The sequence below is a fragment of the Camelus dromedarius genome, chromosome 28 (genome assembly GCF_036321535.1).
Source record: "Camelus dromedarius isolate mCamDro1 chromosome 28, mCamDro1.pat, whole genome shotgun sequence".
NCBI lineage: Eukaryota > Metazoa > Chordata > Mammalia > Artiodactyla > Camelidae > Camelus > Camelus dromedarius.
Genome location: NC_087463.1, coordinates 7,145,269 through 7,163,826, shown reverse-complemented (window position 1 = coordinate 7,163,826; position 18,558 = coordinate 7,145,269). Strand labels below are relative to the sequence as shown.

The window sequence follows — 18,558 nt, the reverse complement described above, 5'->3', positions numbered from 1 at the left end:
TAAAATAATTGAGTCACAAACTTGGACCAAGTTTTATATGCTACAAAGGGTGGGTCTGTGTAGGGGGAGAGTTGAGAGGAGAACAGGGAAAGAAGAGAAAATGCTTGCTTACCTAAACGTGTGCACAGTGTTTTGAGTTGGGTTTGTCTATGGCAATATGCCCCAGACGATGGTTGAATTTCTTTCAAAGTTTTCTCTATTGATTACACTACAAAACTGTTCCCTTTCATAGTATGTGTTGACAGCATGTAGCTTTAACGTGGCACAAATTTACTTACCCCGAAGCCAGCCTCCTCTCTTTCTATTAAACTGGCAGAATTTGCCGTTTACCACAGAGGCTAAAGATGCTAAATATTTGCTGCCCCTGCTTCCTGGCAGTGAGAAGTGGCCTCGCACCCAGTCTGAATATAAAGAAAAGACTGTTGGAGGACTCTGAGGGAAGATGGTTCTCTTTTCCTCCTGACGAACTCTCTTACTGCCCACCCTGGCCTCTTGTCCCTTAATTTGGTTATATGAAGAGGAGATGCCTGGGGCTTGAAGCAGTTCTTCTGAGACTATGAGGCAACAGTACTGGGTTTGGAAAGCCAGTACGCATCAGACAACCGAGCAGAAGGAGAGAAAGAACCTGGACCCTTGATGACATCCTTGAGTCTCTGAACCAGCCCTGGACCACCCATTTCCTGGCTTGACATAAGACAATAAATGTCTTTTTAAAAAGCCACTGTTACGTGAGTGTCTATTATTAGAGTCTTACTCCCGTAACTGATGAGTCTTTTAGGTCTACCTCTCTTCAGCGGTCTTGGTTGGTACCAAGACTTTTGCAAAATCAGAAATACAGGCACTCTATTCACAATGCAATACTGAAAAAGCAAAATGGCCCTGCAAATGCTTTTATTAATATAATTTTAAGACTGTGAGCAAAATGAAGACATAAATTTACACTTTTCTCCTAGAGAACTTTAGGACCTTATACGTATATATTCATAGTCTTGGTCCAGAGACCTCAGAATGGGAAAACGTCTCCAGAAGTACAGATCTTGAAAGTAAAAATTCTGTAAGATTGTAGGACATTCGTCAGTATCCCTCTCTTTGTTATTTATGTCATCTCTTGAAACTTTCTCCAGAGTGATTGTCACTTAACCCTTAAGCCGCAAGTGGCATGGTGAGGAACAGTAATGAATTTTTCTTGCAAAGGCAGCCTTCTTAGGAGAAGACCAGCTCAGGACAGTGAAGGAGTGGTGAGATAAAAGGGGAGCATTGCTACTACCTAGAGGAGGGAACCCAAACAGCTATAAGCCTGCAAAAAGAAGGTCAATTTCTCTCCATCAGAGTAATCAGAGAAGTGCTGGGAATGAAAATTAAAACTACATTATGATACAATTTGAAAATATTAGCCAATATATTGTTACAGAAAGAAGTCTCGTCACAACAATGGTGAGGATCTGAAGCAAGTCTAACTCGCGATACACAGCTAGGGAGAGGGCAAGCTGCCAGCACCAGTCTGGAGAGCAATCTGGTAACATCTAGTACAGCTGAAGATGTGCAAACACTTATGTCCAACAACCCCACTCCTAGGTCTACACTCTACAGAACCTACTGCAGATTGTACCTCGAGGCAAAGGTACAAGGAGCTTCTCAGGACCCCTGTTGGTCATAGTGAACAATCGGAAGTCCTGTAATTATCCATCAAGAGGGAAATTAACAAACCGTTGTATATTCACTTAGTGGGATTCTTCATGGCACTAAACACAGACAGGCCAGCGCTTCACCACTGCTGAGTGAGGGAAGAAAGTTGTACAAGACTAGGTACAGTGTATCATCATTTATACGAATTTAAAACCTGAAAAAACAGTGTGCCTTTGTGGGCACATGCATTAATAGTATAAAGATTTACATGCGATTTATAGTGCCACACTTAGGATGGTTCCCTGCTTCTTTGAGGGAGAGAGGCAGATGGGATTTAAAAGCGCTACACAAGGAGCTGCAAATGGATTTTTCATGTTTTATTTCCAAGCAGGGTGATGGTCTATGGTCCTTCATGATCCCCATAACTTTTTGAAGCCAGAAAAAAATTTATTAGTACTTTTTTAAAAAGAAAGGGAAGCAAAGAAGCAAAGGATATTCACATGGGGAGAAGTCCTGGGGGCTTAATGGCAGAAGGGTCAGTGGTGAGAGCAGATGCCTCATAATCAGAGACCTGTGTCTGAATCCCAGCTCTTTTGCTCACCCACTGTGATGTGATTTGAGGGGCAAATTAATTAACCTCTCATAAACCTGATTTTCCCAGATGCAAAATAAGAATAATGATATTTACTCTTGCATGGATGTGGTCAGTTCAGTAATTAAATAAAATATTTAAGAACTAGTACAGTGCCTGGCATATTTTTAGGGAGATGACACATTATCTGGGACAGCCTCGGTTTACACTTTTACACCTGCTGTCTTAATTGAAAGGTCCCCTTTCAACCTCGAAAGTGTCCTGATTTGGAGGCTTAATGATACTGTCACGCTACACACTGTAAATACTCCATGTACTAAATTCATGTTAGTCTCCTTTTAAGTCCTTAGAACCAGCAAGCAATCACCTGTCCTCTCTTTCCAAATGCCCTTCTTAACCTATCTCTGTGCGGTGAATGGTTTAGACATCCCTCTATGCTGTGGGCTCAGAATACCTGATCCACTGGATTGAATTGCTGTGGGACCCCTGCTCGAATTCCATTAAGCACTAGGACTGGAAAAAGCTGGAACGTTCAGAACCGTTAAGAGCAAAATGGGAGAAAACATATTAATGCAAACAAATTGCCAAAGAAAGACAGTGAAAACTAACTTTTATTGAGCATTTAATGTGTGCCTTAGACGCAGGCATTTTCTAAGTCCTTTACATGTACTAACCTCTTTAATCCCTACAGATAAGGAAACTGAGGTCAAAGAGAGGCATGAACTCAGGCCAACTGACCCCAGTGTCTGCTATTAATCACCAGGCCCTCCTGCCAGAGATTCTGCTATGAAGTAACAGAATCAAGTTCTAAAAGCAATTAATACAAAATATGACAGTTCAAATGGAAGTTGTTGTTCAAATTGGCTGCTAGAAGCCTTTAAGCATGTTCCCACTGTGTGGACTTGGATCAACATAACCGGAATCTTCTTTGGGAATTTGGGCACAAGTCATCAAATATCTTGAGTTTTCTTGTCTTTTAAGATAGATGTGGGTTTTCCGAAAGAGTCAAATGCAAATTAGAAATGCAAATTAAACCATAATAAAATACCACTATAAACTCACTAGATGACTAAATTAAATTAAATTAAATTAAATTAAATTAAATTAAATTAAATTAAATTAAATTAAAAAGACTGAGAATGTCAACTGTTGGTGAGGATGTGAAGCAACTGGAACCCCATATTCACTGGAAGGGGAAGTGACTGGGACAGATGTGGACATGCCTGTGTCCCAGGTCCGTCAGGGGAGACATGGAAGTAACTGAGGGAGTGGCTTTGCCAATTCTGTGGCTAGAAGGAGAAATCATCTCCAACTAGAGGAAGGAAAGTTTGTGAGCATCTGCAGTTTCACTGAATTTCCACAGTAGTGGAAATGGAAGTTCAGGACCTTGGTCAGGCCATATGGGGAGTTTTGCATCTTTGTCCAGGAAGATTTACAAATGAACAGAGGTTCAAATGGGAGTGGGCATGTATTAACCAGAGCAGGCCAGGCTGGGTAGTAGTCTGCCTTTCTGGCCACCACTTATCCTTTGGTATTCCTCTGTCCACACATAAACACCCCCTCAAACCCTCCTGGAGAAACAACCCAAAGTCCCATCCAATTACTGAATCCAGATTCAAGACCAGCACCTTTGGGTGATGGACAGTGCTTGCCACATGTCTCGATGTGATTCTTTTGGGCTGGTGACAAGTCACCTCCCTTCCCCACTGACACATACTCATGATATATAATAATGAGCAGAACACAATAGAAATTTCCATTCAGAGAGGGGAGAGAGGATGGCATTCTCCTGCCCAAGCAGTCCCTGCTCTGTAGCAAGGATGAGGAAGTTCCCTGACCAGATCATGGTTATTCTTCTTTGTTCGGTGTTCTCCTTGATCTCTCACTTCATGGACTTCACTTTCTAAGATGTTCCTTCTTGTCCATTATCCCCCATGACCATAACCAAAATGGGTGTGGACATATGTGCATCCCTTGGGTGCTGTCCAACTTTCACAGCCCTCTTTCCATCATGCAAGTTTGGAGACCTTATTATAAGATTCATATAGTCAATGGCCTTTTTAACAGTACAATTTCCTTAAAAAAACTTCCGGTCTATTTAATTCCATCCAACTTCACATGCAAGGAATCACAACCAAATGTCTATACTGGACAGAGTTCTTAGACCTGTTTCCATGACTCCCTTTCACAGGTTACTGGAGGCTTCACTAAGGACATCTCAACAGCAGGCTTCAGTGGAGGCAGAAGCCTGTCTCTTGCTATTTCTGGTCCAGGAGCTGGCTTTTACAATGATGTGAAATCTCAAATTTCTGAGCTCTTTATATTCTCTTCCATCCCTGCTCTTAAATGGCAGAACTCATATCTTTATTTTACTACTTAGACATATGAAGCCCATCTTTCTGGCTCCTTTTCAAATTCTTCCCTTAGAACTGCAGGTTCTATAAGTCTGGCTTATAAGTTACTGAATGTGACAGTTATATACTTCACAGCTGTTTAACATGGATCTCCTTCTTTCCTGCCTCTAGTGTTTCTTTCTCTATTTCTCTTCCCCTGACCCCCTAAGCCAATGCCAGATTTTAAGGGTTTTGAGATGGCAGCACCTACTTCAAGGCATTAAGTACAATAGACGTTTATTCTGGCTTAAGTAACAGTGCAAGTTTGATGTCATTGACCACTAGGCAGCTCTCCTCCACATGGTGACTCATGGATCCAGGCTCCTTCCCTCTTGAGATTCTGTCAATCCTAAGACCTTGGGTTACCATCCATAGCAGCTGATAGCAGGGGACAGAAGGTATGGAGGAGAGGAATGATATTTTCTCTCTTAAAAACTTAGAAGTTTTTAATACATCAACCTCCTCTCATATTTCATTGGATAAAACTCCCACATGGCCATACCTAACTGCAAAGAAGACTGTGAAATGGAGTCAGCCATGAACTTGAATGGAAGACAGGGAGACTGGATGTTGGTGAAGAGCTCATGATTTCTGCCAAAGGGACCAGATTGGGCCATGTGGGAAGCTTTGCACATCCTAGGCTGGTTCTTTTGAAAGGAAGAATGACAAACAAAAGCAAGCCCAGAGAAGACTAACCATTATGGGACTGGGACACTGGCAAAATCATTGTGGCTGAGCTTCCCACTTAGAATGGACTTGCTAAGAGCCTGCAGAGTTTACTAACCAACCTTATTAAAACTTGCTGCTCGAAGCTGTGACTCAGCCAAGACAGGATATCAGAGCGTGAATTCCATGGGCTCCTGTCCCTCCTCCCTGTGAATAATCTTGTCCTGATCCAAGCGGGAGTGCTCTCGGCCCTTGACACAATGCTTGTGCCTGGCTGTGGTCTTTATGCTTTGTATTGTCCTATTGAGTAACTAAACCTCATGTAAAGTACTGGAGGGACTGACCTTCCTTTATAATACTGGGGCAGTTTGGGATCAGAGGCTTTGTAACAATCATGATAATATCTTTTTTTTTTTTTTTTTTTTTTTTTTTTTTTGCTGAGCACTTCCTATGTACTAAGCACTTAGTAGACACCTAATTTAATACTTCAGACATCTCATGAGGTAGATATGTCATTAGATGAATGGTTGAAGGAATTAGACTATTTAACTTAGAGAAGAGAAAATTTGGGTATATCTGGCAACTTTTTTTTTTAAATAACCAAAGAGATGTTCTAAGGAAGAGGGATATATTCACTCTGTGTTGTCCTTCAGAACAGAAATGGTACCTCCGACATTGTAAGCCATTGACAGAGTTGGGCTTAACAGAAGGATGAAGTTTCTAACAGAGCTTACCGAAGCTGTGCAGACCACCTCACCAGGTGTTAGTCTCAGACCACCCTGACGTGTAAAGTGTAAAGGATCACACTTTGGCCCTTGGAGGGTGGGGGTTGGGAAATTCAGACATCCATTCGTTTATCCATCCATCCACCCATGTATCTATCCATCCATCCACTTTTGTTTGCATGCATTCACCAGTTATCCATTGAGGCCCAGGAATGTGCTGTGTGTTAGGTGGCTAAGGTGGCCTCTAAGGACCATCCATCACTGAGATCTGTAACTTTGTGCCTATAATGTAGCCTCCATATTGAATCTCTCTCTCACAATTTTCCCGGCACACCCTCCAGAAAAATCTACTGTAAACTGTCTTCTTGAAAGCAGTCATAATTTAAGGCTTATCTAAATTAAAAGAAATCAGTTCTGTTAACCACTAGGTTTTATCCAGTTGGATGAATTGTGGGAAACAGCAATCTGAACAAAACCCAAAAAACCAAATAGTTTTACAAAACATTACTGGGGACTACAGATGCCACTGAGTAGAGGCCTTAGGAACTGATTTAATGAATTCATAAAGTTCTTCTTAGCACATTCAGTACATGTATTAGGTGTCCCTGAGGTGGCCGAGCATAAGGCACGTTCACAAGCAGGCTCAGACAATTCCAGTCTTGTCCACAAGATTTCCCTCATTCAGGGGACCAGGATTTACAAGTTTCTTCTACTTCACGTCCCTGTGCACTCAGGAAAGCCATACTTCCTCTCTGACCCCAGGATCTTCATCTGTCGTCTAAGAGGACCAAGGGAAAGGATATCTAGAGACCTTTCCAGCTCCAACAGTGCAAGAGTCTATGTGCTAGTTACTCATTTAGCAGATCCTGAAAACTGCAGTTTATTCTGTGTCTGGGTCACAATTTCTAGCCTGAAAGAGGTTCACAATCACATAGATAGATTCTCTTAGAGATGACTCCGAGTGGTATGATGTTCATTTTAAGCAAGTGCATTGGAAGTGGCAGGACTTTTGTTGAAGGCTTGCTTTGGGGGCCAAGCTACAGCTGGCCATCTAGGTCAGACCCAGTCCCCAGGATGGACCTGCCTCAAACGGCTTCTATCTTTCTCAGCCAATGACATTACAGAGAGAGGAGCAGAAATGGAAGAGGCTCCTGAGAACTTGAAAAAGCTGGCAGGAAAAAGCTGACCACGAGGGGCATGAGGGCTGGGGCAGGAAGATGGGCGCTGGTCAGTTCTCTACCAGGGACCTCCGCTTTGGCTGCACAACAATCACACTATTTCATTCATTCTCCCAACCGACCTAGTGACTGAAAGGAATTCTAAAGCCTCCTGTCCACAAGAGTGTCACCTATACATGATTCAATTAACCTTTCTGGTGGCTTGGGAAGTTTGTGGGATGGGAGAGCTTTGCCTTAATTGGCAGCCTGACACTGACAAGAAAATCTGATCAGATGAAGAGGGCTCTGGGGACATCATTAGCTTCCTCTACTGAAGATTACGTGGTGTGTAAAAGTTGTTTAATTTATGCCGGAGAAGGAAGGGAAGGGGAAACCTAGTTTACATTTCCTGAATTTTTTTGCCTATTAAATATTTCATTTCCTCACTGTAAGAGTCAAATGGGCCTGGGTATTTTGGTGTCTGTGCAGCTTCCCACCTAGCTTTTACAGCTCTGGAATCCACCAGATGATCATTTCCCTGTTATTAAAACTTTGCATTTCACAAGAGGTGTTTTGGAAAAACAAACATACATAGAGACAGATGGAGTGATATTTTTTCCCAAGAGTTTTAAATGGGAAAAATGGGGTGGGGCAGAGCGGAAGTAAGCCTGTGTGCTGCAGAAAGATGGCAAGAAGGTGGTCTTGGTGTTGTTGAATTTCCCCCAAGAGTAGAAAATAAGGGAGAAGGACTCCAGAAACCAGGGGATGAGCATGAGGCCGATGTCTGGATCCCCTGCCATGGTTCAGAAGAGTTTTAAATCTTGGCTCTTCCAGGAAGCCTTCCCCAGCCAAGAAGAGAACTGACATTTACTGGATGGCTTCTGTGCTAGGCTAGTCCAGGCTGCCTCTCTGATTTTCACAACCAGCTGTAGGAATGAGGTATTATTATGTTGCTTTTATGGTTGAGGAATCTGAGATAGAATTGATAAGGCTTGTTCGGGGATCCGGTCAGTAGGTGACAGTGCTTAAATGCTATCTCAACTCGGTCCTTCTCCTGTGCCCCATTAGAAAGCGGAGTGAAGGACCTCTTCAAACTGAACCTGACAAAAGCCCCTCTTTATTAAGTGTGTTGTCTTCCCACTTCCCAACAAGAGATGAAAATGCCTACCCACTTAATTTATATACTGACTAATGTGCATTTAAGAGAGCTTTGAAATGTGTAATGTGCCAAAAATGAACAATTAATTTCCACTCATGCAAAAGCATTTAGAATTAAATAGAGCTAGACCAGTGCAGGTATGATTATCATTGCTTTGTTGTAAATTCTTTCGGAGTCAACAAATTGTCATCAAACGTAGAGATGCAGAGCAACTGCTCTGCTGAGGACAGTGCGGGGTTGGGGGCGGGGGGAGCTGCTCTGTGTTTTCCAAGAGAGGAGACAGGGCACGGACACATGAAAATTCATGATACATGCACCGTACTCATACCCATTCACACGCACATACACAAAACCCACACACATACACAGAGTCAGCCCCTACTTTAGGGACCAGGGTTATATGCTAAACCAGTAGACACCATGCCTGCCCTATGGAGTTTACCAGCTTGAGGGGAAGGCAGTCCCTGAGTAAGTAATCCCGGTGGGAAGAAGAGGGAGAAATCAGGTCAGAGGGGCTTCCTGGAAGAGGAGGGCATTGGGAATACCTTCAGAGTCCTAGCCTATATTTCCCTGGATAATCACTCAACCCCTTCATTTAACCCTCCACCGCCAGGATTGGACTCTGTGCTCTCTCAGGTCCTCTTGTGACACATTGTGACTGCGAATATTATGGAATGCCACTGACCCAGCCAAAAGGGGCAGTGAGGCAAACTTTATGTGCGGGTCCTCCCTCCTGAAGGCCACCATTCTATGGCTTTCTTTCCAGGCTTCATCTCCCCGTGCACTTTCCCAGCTGGGCCCCTGTCCTGGCACCTCGGACAGCTCCCCCAGCTCTCATTCAACCGCACTGCCATCACTACACCCTGGGTCACCCTTCTCTCTCCCTCAGCATCCTCCTGGGCCAGGCCTTTGTGCTCTCTGACATTTGTGCCAAGAGGGCGGAGGGTATAAATTCTCTTACCTTATCCTTGACCATTTCCGCTGCAGCCTCTGGAGATGGTGCTTCGGTGGAAAACTCCATGAATGACTGGAATGGTGAGAATTCAAAGACGTAAAAGCGGAAAAGACAACCTGAGTGTAGGTGCTTGGGGATTTGGGGGCGGATTACAAGAAAGGGGGTGAATTACAAGAATTTATCTCAAGTTTCACTTTCATGTTAGGCCTCTCTCAGTGTCAAACTCAGTGGCAGGAATGTAAAGTTTTAGAGGTGATTTGATGGTTAGCCAAGAAAAGCTCTCTCCCCAAACTAAGTGTCTCCTCGTTCCTTAATTTCCAGGCTCCACTCAGGCTTATTCTCCCCTGATTGAAAATGCAGGAATACTTTGATGAAGCAGAAATAATGATGATGATGATGATGATGATGATGATAACAGGAGACGCTCATTTATAGAGCTTTCTAATTTCCTATTTTTGCCTTCATTCTATCTCAGATGAACATCAGCTAATTGATCTTCCTGGCATCTCTGTGAGGTAGGTAAGAATTAGAATTCCTTTTTGAGAAACACCTAGTTTATTAATAACCAAGGAGGTAGGTGATAAACTGTTAAGTGACTGGCTTATCCCACCCAAAGTCACAGCTGGTGGCTCCCCTCCAGTGTTAATAGTGGAGCCTGGTCTCGGTGGTCCTCTGGGCTGAGACGGTCACACCGTGGGCACTTAGTAAATTTGCATAGTGGGTGGAGCAACTGAAACACTGACTGACTAAATAAACAAGTGAGTGAATGAAGGGCTTCAGAGGTTTATCAGATGCAGCCCACCTGGGGCGTTTGATGACTGAATACCTGTGCTCTGGATGTTTCTAATTGGAATGGTTTCTTTTAGAGATGCCATATGACATCTCCGCTAGTCAATCACAGAGGCTAAAATTCTACCATTTTCATTAATCCTCACCTGCGCCTTGGTAGGAAAGAAGGGCTCTGGGAAGGGTGGGAAATAGAAAAAATCTAATGATAAAAGTGAGTTGTAACTTGTGGGTTTTTTTTTTTTTTTTTTTTTGGTTTGGTTTTTATAATGAAAGTACAGAAGTACAGTCAATTACAATGAGTCAATCTCTGGTGTACAGCACAACGTCCCAGTCATGCATATACATGTGTGTATTCGTTTTCATATTTTTTTGTGTGTTTTGCCTAGTCTTTCATTTCTCACCTCTGCCTGCCCAGTAGGCTGGATGAGTCTCCACAACTCTGAGACAGCCCGAATGGTCTCTGGGTCTCCAATTTCTCCTCTTACAGCCTACACCCACCTCCTTGCTGAATCCGGAAGGTCAGTTCCGTTCCTACAGCTGTCTTGATCCACAAGTAAACCAGCAAACAAAAGAGCTCTTCTGGACTCTTGGAACCACCCCTAACGTTTGAGCTGCATGGACTTTGGAATTAGCAGACTAGGTTCTTACCAAAGGTGAGCCCTTATTAGCTTTGAGGCAGAGTTGTTAATTTGGGAATAGCAGGGGAATTATAACTCGGACAAGCAAGCGATGGTGAGCCATAGGCCAGTCCAGAGAGACAAAGGGAAGGTTAGCTTTTATTGGGTTTTAGGGGGAAATTGTGGAGGGTTGCTTTGAACAAAAGTTCATTGGTGAAAAATAAGAGTTCGAGGTTGTGACAGTTCCTCACTGGCTGCAATCGGGCTGGAGCAGGGAGAGACCTCCCTTCCTTTGCTTAAAAGTAGATGAAATGCTTATGTGAAAAAATGTCCTTTGTCAAAATAATTCTTATCTTCTGTTTCCTGCTGGTTATGTAGTTTGCCACGTGTGCAACTCTGTGAGAGCTCCCCATTCAGGACTTCCTGACTCCATCTTAAATGAGGTTTCTCTTATTTTCACAGATGGATGGGGGAGCAAATGGATGAATGGATGGCGGATGGCTGAGTGGATGGACAGATAGGTAGGTGGATGGATGGGTGAGTGGTTGGGTGCATGGGTGGGTGGAAAGTGGGTAGGTAAATGAGTGAATGGATGGTCACTCAGTCTTTCTGGCTTCAGTTTTCCTACCTGTGAATTGGGAATAATAATACCTACATTGTGAGAATGTTGTTTGAATAGACAACAAATGTGCACTTGGGGTCCTTTTGTTTTTGACAAGCTCTTTAAAAAAAAGAAAAAAAAAAAAAAAAGGACCCCAGGCACTGGAAGGGAGTAACAGATGAAATGCTAGATTCTCAGAAGCACTGAAAACATTCAGGGTCTTCCCTAACTAGAAGTCCACTTTATTCCAGACTGCCTCGCCTTTACTCTGTCCCGCTGAACCTTATCTGTACAAGGTCCCTCTTCCTTAAAGACCTACTCATTTTCCTAGTATTATGATTAACTAGTCATGAACTAAGGAATTAGTGGCTATAAAGAAGTCAAAATATAGCTCTTCCAAGTAACCATTAACATTTAAACACTGGCTTTCCCTGTGGTCAATTTTTTTTTCTTTTTAATTTGGTGCACTTCCATTTTAGATGTTCTATTTCCATGAGCTATTTAAAATTTTATTTATTTTTACTTTACATAAAGTAAAATCCAATTTTTTTGATATACAGTAGTTTTATGAGTTTTTACAAATGCCTAGAGTTAGGTAACCACAATGAAAATACAGAACAGGTTCATCACATCTCCAGACGTTCTCTTGGAGTCAAGCACTGCTCTGTGTATACGTTTGTTTTCTCCAGACTGTCTTATAAATGGAATCATAGAATATAAAGCCTTTTGACTCTGCCTTTTCTTACTTGGCATAATTCATCTGAGGTTCATCCGTGTTGATTCCTACATCAGTTTAACTTTTTTTTTTTTTACTGCTGAGTAGTATTCCATTACATGGATGTTTCACAGTTTGTGTGTCATTCCCTAAAGGACATCTGGTTTGTTTCCAGGTTTGGGGTATTATGAACAAAGCCACTAAAACACTCACACAGGTCTTCCTATGAACCAAAGTTCTCATTTCTTCTGGATGAATAACCAAGAGTGAAATTATTCAGTCATATGGTGAATATGTGGTTAAATTTATTTTAAAAATTGCCTAACTGTTTATAAAAGTGGATTATAGCATTTTGCACTCCCATCTGTAATGTGTGGAGGGCTCAGGTGTTCCACATCATGACAAGCATTGTATGTGTCTTTGATTTTAACCACGCTCGTAGGTATGTAGTGCTACCCCCCAGTGTAGAAGCCTTTTATCAGGTTAAAATTTTCATTTCTGCTTCTAGTTTGCAGAGAGTTGTATCATAAGTAGATGCTGAATTTTGTCAAATGCTTTGTCTCTAGCTATTGAGATGATCGTATGGTTTTTCTTCCTTTGTCTGTTAATATAATGAATTACACTAATTGATTTTCAAATGTTGACTCAAACTTGCATGCCAAGGAGAAACTCCAGTTATTCATGACTTAACTTATTATTCTTTTTAAATATATTGCTGGGTTGGATTTGCCAAACTTTTTTCAGAATTTTGGCATCTATGTTCATGAGAGATATTGGTTTATAGTTTCCTTATCTTGTAATGTCTTTATCTGGTTTTGATACTAAGATAATCCTGGCCTCTTAGACGGAAAGCAGCCACAGACAATATGTAAACAAATGGGCATGGCTGTGTTCCAATAAAACTTTATTTAAGAGGTTGCAGTTCAGATGAGACCCACAAACTGCAGATGGGCTATAGTTTGTCAACCCTGGCTTAGAATATTTATTTGAGATCCTTTTTCTTCTTTACGCGTTTACTGCTACAAACTTTCCTCTAAGCACTGTTTAGCTGCATTTCAGATTTTGAACTGTATTTTCTAATTTCCCTTAACACTTCTTCTTTGAACTATGGGTTATTACAAAGTATGTTAATTTTTAAATATTTGGGGATTTTCCAGATATCTTTCATGACTGATTTCTAGTTTAATTCCATTATGGTCAAAGAATATGTTTTGTATGATTTCAATTCTTTTACATTTGTTAAATCTTCTTTCATTATCCAGGGTACAATCTATCTTGGTGACTGTTCCATATGCACTTGAAAATGATGTGCATTCTAGTTTTTTTTTAATGTATTGTTCTATTAATATCAATTAGGTCAAGTTGATTGATTAATATCAACTGATTAATATCAATCACCTTGAGCTGAGTTCTTTAGTTCTCCTGTAGCCTTGGTGATATTCTATCTACTTGTTCTATGGATTGCTGTTAGAGGAATTTTAAGGTCTCCAAGCATAATTGTAGATTTGTCTGCATCTCTTTCAGTTCTGTCAGTCCTTGCTTCATGTATTTTGAAGCTCTGCTGGTAGATGCCTACACATTTAGAATTCTTAGGTCTTTCTGACATGGCCCTTTTGTAATTATCTAATGTTCTTCTCTGTCCCTAGTAATTTTATTTATTCTGAAGTCTTCTTTGGGTAAAATGAGTATAACCCTTCCATCTTTCTTTTGATTAGTATTTACATAGTCTAGATTTCCCCATACCTTTATTTTTAACCCATTTATGCCGTTTTATTTAACATACTTGCTATTAGAAAAGGAAGTTCTAATTCTTAAGTGGAAACCTAGGATCTGTACTCTTAATTAGCTCCCCAAATGATTCGGATGTAAACTCTAACATTGCCTCCTCTTTGTAGAAGAGCAGTAGAAGGATGGGGCAGCTGCACGAGGAAGGACACAAACAGGGCTGAAAGAAATGGTTTTACCGGCAAGGGAGACTTATGCGACTGGAAGGAGCCATCAAGGGGGAGAGCGAGATGCAGTGCAAGGAAGGACACTGATGGCATCATTCTGCAGAAGCAGCAAGGGTATGTGTGGAGGGCTGTGAGGAGATGGGGTGGGGTTTGTCTGAGACCGGAAGGAAGGTGGGGAGGAAGGAAAAATGATCCTGAAACACCAGAGGTGAAGGCGTGAGATGACTCCTCTCTAATGGCTTCTGTCTTCTGTTAGTTAGTGGAGTGAATTTTCTAGTGAGGATGGGGAGCAGTGGCTGAACTGTGCGTAGGGAAAATGGTCCTGGGGTGGGCACAAATTAAAAAGAAAATGCTGACTAACTTGGAAAGAACTGAGGCCAGCAGAGGAAATCAGTGAGGAGGGTAAAGTTAATGCTTGGGTTGGGACTGAGGAGGGCAATCTGTGAGGCCAAGGGGAGGGATAGGCTGGGAAGGGCTGGGAGGGGCCAAAGGAAAGAAGTGCTGGGGTTGGGGTTGGGCAACGAGGGTGCAGCCAAATCTACCGGCATCTTGCTGTGTGGCTTTGGGCAAGTCACACAACCCTCTGGGCTGAGTCTCCTCGTCCTTCAAATGGGAACACAGCTTTCCAGGTCTCCTAGGAGGCTCAGATGGGAAAATGGGTTTAGATTTTAAAAATTTGGTCTACAGGTGCAAAGTTGATGACTGCTATTTTTGCTTGTAATATTGCAAGAGACCGAATGTTGTCTCCGAATGGTTTTGGCCATGTTGAATGGGGATATCAACTATTATATGGCAAGGAGAAAGCATTTAGCTGCCAGGTCATGTGATCCGTTATCACTGGTGACAGTAAGAATCAATTCACCAGGTGGAGCACCTGGGGTGGGATTATACCGTGACGGAATTTAAGGGTGTTTGTCAGGCACTGAAGGGTCCCTTCCTGTAGAGCCAGATGAGGGAACAAAAGGGCTGCAGAAACATCGGAGACTGAGTAATGCCTCTCAGTCAGTGATGTGGTTTTCAATAATTGACATAATGTTTCTGATTATTGTTTTATAATACCTTGCACGCTCCCCCCATTACCATTCCATTTTATGACGATGTTAATATGCAGATGTTACGTTAATCTATTTTTTAATTTATCTCGGCTATCTCACACGTACATTTTCAAGCAATTCGTTTATTTAGTAGTACCTCATTTATTTAATTTTTTTTTCTTTTTTTTATCACTGTGAAAGCACGAGTGACATTTACACGGGGCTTCGGTTTCATTTCTTGCCTCACGCACTGTCGGGGAATATTCGCTGGTCTTCTCGGGACCAAGATCACATCCCCCTCTGTCGGTGCGTTGCCATCCTGCCATAGTAACCATGCGCTGGGATGGATCTCTCCTCCGGCCTTTCCTCCCTGTGGGAAATGTGAACACCAAGCACAGATTTAGTTCAGTGTTGGATGAGAGCCCCCTCCTCAGTTTCCATCAAATGTCTTCCTGGTAATCCTGACTCTGTCTCTTCTACCTCTGAGAATATTGAACAATGAAGTTGTATTTACACTGGGGTGCAGGCCAGGGCCTGGGATCAGAGTTTTGGAGGGTGTATTTCCTCCTAAAGGGTCTTAGAGATGCTTCTGTTCCAGACAGTGTCCCTTCTGACTCTGACCCTGTCCTCAGTACCTTGGTGACATTCCCAGTAGTAGCTGGACAGGTCCTCCCATAGTGCTGTCCAGCTCAACCCCACATGTGCAAACATGAAGCCACCCTCTCTCTCCCAAGCTGGCCTCTCCTCTGAGATGCCCAGTTCTCTTCAAGGCCCTCTGAGCTTTCTCTGATTTTACATCCCATCGGACCCTATGTCCTGGGAATCCTTCCTGCTCAGCCTCTTGGCTGTCTGCCCTCCAAGCCCATCTCTCCTGCCGCAGCCTCGGGGCAGGGCTCATCCTCCCCTGCAGGGCTGCACCAGCATCCTGAGTATCTTTGGCCTCCTGCCCTGCTCCTTCTAATCCCCCTACAAGCCAGCGTGGGGTTTTGATGGGTCATAGGTCTCTCTCTTGCTTGAAAACTTTCAAGGTCCATTTTTCCCATTGGAAAAGATCAAAATATCTTAATCACTTACTCCAGCCCCCTAAACACACTGCCCACCCCTCTGCCCTCTCTAACTTCATGCCTTGTCAGGACTGGCTCACTGGTCTCACAAGCATAGAAGTTCGTGGCTTAAGACAGGAAGCTTATTTGTTATTTGGGTCATGGGGGCATCAGCAGGTGGTGGTGTGGGGAGTGGACTTCTGGGACTCTGGTCCCTCTTCCTGGTGGATTCTTTCTCCTCCAGGTCATCCTCTACCTCTCTTCAGTCTTCTAAAGAGGAAAGAGAGTGTGAATCATGGCAGGGGCGGGGGCTGGGGGTGTTCTAATTGGCCAATTCTAGAAGTGGTACATTCCACCAGTGGGGACCAGTCTCCTGGCCACCACCCCCAAGTGTCCTGGTGACTAGAACGTGTGGCCCCGGCCTGGGGTGACCAGGAGGACACGGAGGCTGATGAGTGCCAGGGCCCGGCCCTGCTTCCCGCAGCCTCCTCACACAGGCTGCTCAGCTGTCAGCTGCCAACTGCATCTGAAGTTTCTCTGTTGCTAAGAAATGTACGTGGTTGACTGATGGAGACTCGGCCCAGACCCCCTCTAGGCAGCGGAGGGAAATGTGATCCGGAGAGCTGGCCTGGGGCAGACCCGGCCCTGGCAGGACCAGGCAGGCTGCGGATGCTGGATGCCTGGGCCTATTTCCTTCTGTCTTATTTTGAGCTTGCCCTAAACAACTCCCCAGTGTGGAAGGAATGTTCCAGAGGAGGTGAAGCAAAGTCTCCTGGGTGAAGCAGCTCAGAGCCCCCGGGAAAGGCCCAGACTTCTATATGGGCAGTGAAGTGCTTAATGCGTTGATAAACACCCACGGACTGAATGACAGTAGAAATCCCAAACTTAACACCGGCTAAACGATGAGGCCAAAACCAGAGACGGTTCTGTAGACCTGGGCCACGTTGCAACAATTCCAAGTGAAAAAATGTCACTTTTGTGTGCTCACCTCACTCCTATTTTGGCTTCAAGGATTTTTATAACCTTGTGCTTCCTCTGATTACCTGAACGCTGACCTCACTTTCTCTCCTTTTGTTAACCCAGCTGCTCCAAGACAAACATCTTCATGCTGTGTGCCGCTCTCTTCCCAAGCCTGAGTCCCTCTGCCTCAGCCCCTCTGGCCTTCGTTTCCTCACTGGTCTAACGAAAGAAGGAAGAAAGATTGAGAAAGCTCATCATTCTGAGTGCAGCAGCGTTTACTCAGAAAAAACGTTATATTGTCAACTAGGGTTCAAGTCTCTCCATCCAACTCCTTCTTCTAAATCTATCTTCTCTGTGATGAAATAAAGTTCGTATTTTATGGCAAGGCGAGAAAAATTTAAATGGAAAATTTGTCTTTGGTCATTCGGGCCTCCTCCCTCCCCTTCAATGTGTGTGGTGGGAGATAACGCTCCTTCTTAATCTCGTCAGGGACCAGGGTGACCCAGGACCCACTGCTCACCTCGTGCATGTGGACCTAGATTATCTTAACTGTCAATAAAGCGTCATTGAACGTACAGCCCTCTGTCTCAAAAACTTATGTAACTATGTTTTGACCTCTAACAGGCAAAACAGTCCTCAGAGCTGTCTAAAAGTCTGCTTCTTTGGTTATAATCCTCAATTTGGCTCAAATAAAATTTTCCATTTCTTTCTTAGACCAACTGATTAATGTTTTCGTCAACGCTTGTTAAGTAACACCTAAGCCACATGGTTGCCCCCTGCCTCCTCCATACATGTAGCCCAGAGATGCCCAAGGTCCTCTCCTTATAACATGGGCGGTCTAGGGCATGTGATGTCGCTGACAAACATGGTTCACCTCCCTGGAGTTTGCTGGCATCATCATCAGCAGCACTTTCCTTTTGCCACCTTCCCTCAGAGCCCCCATCCATGTCCTACTCTTCCGTGTCCTGGTGGGCTGTCTTTACAAAGAGCATCACCTAGTTTCCAGCTGGGTTTGGACAACGGGCAGCAGCCACAGGAGATCAGGAGTGGGAGGAGAGAGAGGTCGGGCTATTTCCTCCCCGGCTCCCTGTGCGCTCAGGGTGGTACTTTGGCAGTGACTTCAGGCGTCTCCAACCGCAGCCGTATGGAAAGTGCCTCCTTCATCGGCAGCCCGCCTCACTGGACTCCAGTTAAGCCGTTTCTGCCACTTGCCCCTGCAGACCTGGGGGTGATAATGGTTTCTTGGTATTGCCTGTCTTCTGTTGCCTTGACATTCCTTGGTGATTGCTTTAACCCTGGTCATATGTAAATAGTCTCTTCATTAAATTATCCTCAAAATCCTAGCTGAGTTGGCTCCTCTGGATTTACCGCCAGGATCCTGACAGAGACAGCGGCAAGATGTATGGTGCTGGGGCTGGGGTGTAAAGTAATTTAGGTGAGTGTTTCGAAGGCTGTGTTAGATCGGTTCCCTGAGAACAGACTCTGAGAAGAAGGGTTATGGGGGGAGATGCTCTCAGGGAGTGGCCCTGTAAGGAAGTAAGGAAGGCAGGACTGGGGAGAAGGAAAAGTCGACC

The 18,558-nt window shown here is 43.7% G+C and overlaps 1 long non-coding RNA gene across 1 annotated transcript; it reads left to right on the top strand.

Moving 5' to 3' along the window:
- The first annotated feature begins 10,744 nt into the window (after positions 1-10,744).
- LOC135319509 (uncharacterized) lies at positions 10,745-14,270 on the top strand. Its single transcript, XR_010378157.1, has 3 exons — positions 10,745-10,794; positions 11,142-11,200; positions 13,891-14,270. It is a non-coding gene; the product is annotated as an uncharacterized LOC135319509 (long non-coding RNA).
- Positions 14,271-18,558: the final 4,288 nt, after the last annotated feature.